The following is a 6851-nucleotide window of genomic DNA, read 5'->3' on the forward strand; positions in this document are numbered from 1 at the left end:
TCGTGTGTTGTGGTGTGTGATGCGGGTGGGGGGGGGGGGGGGGTTGGCCTGCAAGCAAGCTTGGGTGAAAGATATATCCTATTGAAATTGGTGGAAGCTCTGCATTTCACTTTCGCTCATAATGTTTTTATTTAGAACTCTTTAATTCTGTCACAGTATCTTAATCACAGTTTCTGTTTTTAGTGATATCATTTTCATATTTGTGTTGCCTATGGTCACACATAAGATCTGAAATGTTCCCATGGAAGTCAATTCCAGAACTTCAGTCTATGATGGTTTTAGTGTTTTGGTGTTTATTTGCTTGTTTGTTTTTGTTTTGTTTTCCTTAAATCATGTAATTGATTTGAAAGAGGACAGTCCAGTCAAGTTTAGGTTAACCTAAACATATAGTTATTTAGACACCTTGCTTTATTTGTTTTGTTCTTTTTATTTTCTTTTGGGTTTTTTTAACTAAAATAATCAGTCTATTATTTTTACTCAGTTTTGTACTTCTTGCTTAATATTGCTGCTGATTGAAAATATTGAGCTACAAATAGTATTAGGAACCATATAAGTGGTGAAAGGTGGGTAGACACTCCCAGGACTTGATGGCACCTGGAATTCCCTGAGTGCATGGGACCAGACCCCTTAAACTCCAGGAGCAACTTCCTGGTGAGGCTAAAGAGTGTTGGCAGCTCTGGACTGCCTGCATCACCCACCATAAAGCAAATTCATGTCCATCCCAATAAAATAGCATATATCCTTACTACTCTTTGTCATGGCAATGAATTTGGTCATTTGTGGCATGACAATGGGTATGGATGTCAATTTGCTTTCATTTTGTTCTGCCATAAAAATTTATAGCAACACAAAGATGACAAAAGGCAAATGGCTCTTTAAACTCTTAAAGGCTTGTGATGGACAACAGGTTCCAAATGAATCTATAAGTTATTGTTTGCTGCCCCCAAAATGAAGAAAATTTGGCATTAAGTTCTTATTGAGGGTTTCATATTTTTATTTATCCCTTTGAAGAAGGCAAGCAACAGTATCTGATGATATAGACTATCCTAGCATTTTTTGTTTGTTTGGTACTTTTTTTCTGTTGTTACCTGCTTGGATCTTGATCCTGGAAGCATAGAAGTTAAATATATGTTTTTCTTATGTGTGGTGGCTTTTTTCCCTTTTGTTTTCTTAATATAAAATCAAAGTCATTATAATAGTAGAAGTCTGCTCTTTGTGTACAGGCAGTGGAAACAATGCATCACATTTATTTTTGTCAACATAAACAAGTATGTGAGTATCAAGGGTGTATACGTATATTTCCTTATATATATATATATATATATATGAGATCCTGTATTGTGTGTTTATACTAGCAGCTGTCTTAAGGTTCAAGAAACCTCCAGGGCATCCATGGAGTGCAGGGAGAATGTAACATCACTGCTATTTTGGTGCAATTACCATATTTTACCCTGTTTGTCTACCTTGGAAGAAGCTAATGTTAACTGCGTCAAACTTTTTCCAATTTTGCCTGGGCTTAAGGACTATTTCTGCAATTAGTCTTTGTGTAAAAATGAGAAGTGAGAGAGGAAGCACGAATCATACAGCCTTGGTTGCTGTGCCACGTCAGTCAGGGCAGATGCAACCTGGTCTGTAATCCATGCATCTACTACTGATGAATGAAATAAATACATCTGAACAGCAGTAAATTTCAGAACTGAATTTAAATCTGAAAATGATCCCACTGCACTATTTACAAAATACAATAGCAGCATAAAAACTACATTCTTTAAAATGAGTACATCAAAACATTTGCCTTAAGTGAAAAAACAAATGTTATGACCACTAGCTTTCCTATTTGTTGAGATGGAAATAAATCCATGCTAAAAATTGACGACTTAAATTATCAACTGAATGCCTGTACATCAAACCCAATGGACCGTTACTAAACAAATTAAGATGGAGCTCCCAAAATAGCATCTCCATATGTACTGTTGAGTGAGTTAGAAATAACAAGCATAATCATTTGTCGCTTCTAAACAATAATTCAAACAAGATCACAATGTGTTTAATTCTTCCAGTATGAAATCAATTACACAGATCTTCTGTAATTTATAAATGTTAGTACTGCTCTCCATCCTTACTAGAGAACAAGATCCAATATGTCTCTTGAAATAATCTCAATGTGATAAAGATAAAAAAATGAGTGCTTGTATTTTTATAAGCTAAAAAAAGAGAAAAAACGCTTCAAGTGAAATAGAAAATAAGCACTTTGAGGGGTTTGTTTTTTTTTAATTATTATTGTCTTAAATTAATGTAATGGCTGTGGAAGCTTCCTGACCTTACAGGCAAATATCCTCTGAATTATCTACAAAATATATTCAGAACATCCAACAACAATGTGAATTTCCCCATACTACATTTATATTGTAAATCAACGTTGATTTGTTCAGTGAATAAGTGGGTAAATTGTACTCCACATTTATCTCATTTCCAACTTTCTTAATTTTTTTGGTCTCCCTTCAGAAGCTGCCAACAAAATTGTTACTGAGTGCCAAATGGGTATTATAATTTATGGCCTCGCTTGTCTACTAGCAACTGTGTTGAGGTTATTCATTTATTTGATAAGGTCACTGAACAGCCATTAAATGGTAATTATTTTTGATCCCTAACAATCTGGGCTTGATATGAATTGGTGACCTGGAGAATGAAGGTTCAATATTCCATTACTGATTTCATGAAGTCATTCAGTTTTTCTCAGGGTGTTTCCATACTGTTCCTGCAGTAATCTCAGGAATCCTATTCCAACCTACTCCATATGTGCCAGTCTGGAAAAGAACTAGTAAAGAAGCTGCTTTAGGAGCACCACCTCTCTCTCATGTCAGTCACAGGCCTCAAGAACAACAGCAGGGGGCACTGTCAAGTGTGGCTTCCCTGCCTCATATCCAGCTATGGCATGTGCAGAGCAAAAGTAAGTGCGAAGGGCATAATTGCAAGGTGGCAACCAGCCAATCTTGCAGGCATTTCCCGGGGTCAGCCATCATTTTCATGGGTTGAGTATGGTGCCCCCTCACCCCACTGCTAATTGGCTGAGGGGCCCCGGTAGTCCTGCCCCTCCCCACAGATTGCCAGATGGACCCAAACTGTCACTTGGATTGTAACTCATCAATTAATGGCTTCCGTGGTTTAATACCCTCATTAAGCCCATGGAAGCCATTCATTGATGTGTTAAGTAATCTAAGAAGCAGTTAATGTCTTCTGCAGGCTTAATCCCCTAATCTTGAGACAGACAGTTCATGCTAGGTATTAAATGCAAGCATGCTGCACCCAGGCACAGTCACTGCAGACATTTTCTGCCTCTCTGGGGTGAACAGCTGTCCATAAATTGAGATGACATACCCATCATCCACTGAGTACATTGTAACAGTGAGGCAGTGTCTTGACAGGGCTTGTTGTGTGTGTCTGTGGTAGATCACAACCTTCTAGCCTTCAAACCACATCTATGAATGTGGAGCTCTATGAACTGGGTGGCATTGTCAACCACAAACACCAATTAAAGATTCATAGATGTAGGGTCAGAAGGGACCTAAGTAGATTTTCAAGTCCGACCCTCTGCCCTGGGCAGGAGACAATACTGGGCTCATATGACCCCAGCTAGGTAATTTTCAAGCCTCCTCTTAAAGACCCGCAAGGTAGGAGCCAGTACCACTTCCCTTGGAAGTTGGTTCCAGATCCTAGCTGCCCTGACTGTGAAATAGTATCTTCTAATGTCCAGCCTAAACCTACTCTCAAACAACTTACGGCCATTATTCCTTGTTACTTCAGGAGGTGCTCGGGTGAACAGGGCCTCTCCCATTCCCTGCTGGTTCCCCCTGATAAGTTTATAGATGGCCATGAGGTCCCTTCTCAGCCTTCTCTTGTGAAGGCTGAACAGGTTCAGGTCCCGTAGCCTTTCCTCATAGGGTCTGCCTGCTGTCCCCAGATCATGTGAGTGGACCTCCTCTGGACCCTCTTGATGCTGGCCACATCTCTTCTAAAGTGCAGCGCCCAGAACTGGACGCAGTACTCCAACTGTCGCGTCACCAATGTCACATAGAGGGGGAGGATCACCTCCTTGGCCCTGCTTCTGATGCATCTGTGGATGCATGACAAGGTATGGTTGGCCCTACCGATCGCATCCTCATATTGGCGGCCCATGTTCATTTTGGAATTGATAAAGACTTCGAGATCTCTTTCTGCCACTGTGCTTTCGACAAGGGAGTTTCCCAGCCTATAGGTATGCTGCTGGTTCTTATTGCCTAAGTGCAGTACCCTGCACTTGTCAGTATTGAATCCCATCCTGTTCTCATTCTCCCACCCATGTAACCTGTCCAGATCCATCTGTATCCTGTCCCTCCTTTCTAGCATGCCCACTTTGCCCCAAATCTTGGTGTCATCAGAGAATTTGAACAGGGTGCTTTTCACCTCCTCGTCCAAGTTGCTAATAAAGAGATTGAACGGTGCTGGCCCAAGGCTTTAGCCCTGGGGGACCCTACTGCCCACATCCCTGCAGGTTGAATATGACCTGTCCACCACCACTCTCTGGGTGCAGCCCTTCAGCCAATTTGCGACCCATCTGACTGTGTAGGCATCAATGCCACAGTCGCCTAGCTTTTTAATGAGAATGGGGTGGGAGACAGTGTCAAAGGCCTTCCTAAAGTCCAGAAAGACTACATCCACCATGACACCTGTGGCCAATGATTTTGCAACCTGGTCATAGAAGGCAATCAGGTTGGTCTGACAGGACCTGCCTCTAATGAACCCATGCTGGTTGCCCCTGAGCATCATCCCCCATGCTAGTCCTTCCCAGATGTGCTCCTGGATAATCTTCTCAAAGAGTTTCCCCAGGATCAAAGTAAGACTAATGGGCCAACTTCTCCCTGCCAACTTGATCTTGACTGTCACCTCGCCCTAAGAGATCACAAAGTTTAAGCATGCTGTGTATGCTGGGTGTGATTTCCAGCTCCTTGCTCACAGACTGCTAGTAGTGCTGCATATTCTTGGCATGGTAATGGACCACATTGAATTACAAATTCCGCTGTTACAAGTTCCACACGCTCTGGTGTGAGCAGTGCAGTGCCATGTGCACCCCCATTTTGACTGGCAATGTATTGCACCTTATGGCCTGGACAGTGCTTGCAGACTTTCTTGAAGGAAGACAGCAGGCTAGCCACACTGGGGAACTGCATGCACCAGATATCACTTACTAAGGAAAAATGTGCACATTTCAAGTGACACAGACAGAGTTGGGCAGCATTCCTTGGAGCATATCAGAGAAAGCTCTGCACATGCACATGGCATTATCAGACAGGAATGCTGTGAATTTGTTAAAGTCAATGCCATAGCTAACAAATTACCTTCACCATTGGTTCAGGTAGTCACTTAACTTTGGGTGATCAAGTTTGTCCAGTGGAATGTTTGCCATTGCGAAAGCCTCCATGAGGGAAAATGCCACCTCTCGCCTTGCCATGTTGCTTTCTGTGGTCTTTTTAAAGAGGAAGGACATGGTTGCTTGTTTCTTTCTCTGACCATCATCCTCTGCAATCATGTGGGTCTCAGACTCTAAGGCTACATCCAGACAAGCGCAGCCATGCAGTATGTGGTACCACAGACACATCTGTGGTGTCACATATTGCACATTCAGTTGTTATCCGTGGTGCAAGGGAGAATTGCAGAGTTTTTTGAGCCCTCAATATCCAGGGGTAAAAAAAAAAACAGTGGAGAAAAAAGCAGAAAGGTGCATGCATGGGTAGCATGTGCCACTCAGAAGTGGAGCCAGGCCACCCAGAGCTGTGCTTTGGTTGCTGCCCAGGCTCTACACGACAGAATCACCACTGCTGCAACCCTGGGATGCCCCCAGGACCTCAGGTAAGGCTGCTGCCTCCCCTACCTCCCTCAGGGCAACTTGCTATGTGCCAGAGGGCACATAGCATGTGCATTGCCCAAGGACAACTAGCAGCAACACAAGGTGCACCACCCCTAGTTGTCCCCAGGGAACCAAACATCTGCACCACATGTGAATGCAGCCTAAGGGTGCAGACAGAAGTGCAGGTCCCCATTGTAACTGAGAATGCTTTGCAGGAAGCGTTCTGAGTTGCAACCATCCCCTAGAACAAACAGAAGTTCACTGTTGGTTCCAGGGGGGAGGGGAATATAGCTGCTGGCTGTGAGCCTGCAGCTTGTTTCCCCTAGCAATGGCCCCTGCTCCCTGCCAAGCTGCAAAGTTTTCAGAATGATAGCAGGGAAAGGAAACAGAGGGAGCTCATTCTAGGGGCTTCTCAGCTGGTGCTGGAGAGTGGGACAGATGTACTGGAGCCCCCCACCTGAGGGGGCCTCCAATACACCCTCTCCACCTTTCACTGGGGGCTGAAAATCCCCCAGACTGAGAACCCTCCACTCCCTTTCCCCTCCTCCCATTCTGAAAACAATGACATGCTAGTAGGCTGTCAGACAGAAGTTACAGAAGATGTTCCATTTGGAAATGTCCTCACCTGACCCCTCATGCAATGAGGATTCAGATCTTTACCCAAGCAGACATTTTTGTAGCAGTCTGCAGCCATTCACTTGTTTGATTGTGGCTATAGACCATGTGGCCAGATCAAGTGCAAATTGTTAATTTTGTCTGCACACTAAGTGTTGATCTATGCTGCTTTTCCTTGGCATATCTAGACTTACATTTCAGGCAGTACAGAAGAGTCTTCCTTTATCTGCCTGCAAGTTCTCTGCAGGATACTGTCTTCCATGGGCCAGCACTGAAATGTATTTGGCTGTATTGGAGTATGTCTTAACCATTAGCATCCCTGCTCCTCCTCAGGCTACAGCATGGTTCAGCA

This window comes from Alligator sinensis, unplaced genomic scaffold (assembly GCF_000455745.1).
Source record: "Alligator sinensis unplaced genomic scaffold, ASM45574v1 scaffold382_2, whole genome shotgun sequence".
Lineage (NCBI taxonomy): Eukaryota > Metazoa > Chordata > Crocodylia > Alligatoridae > Alligator > Alligator sinensis.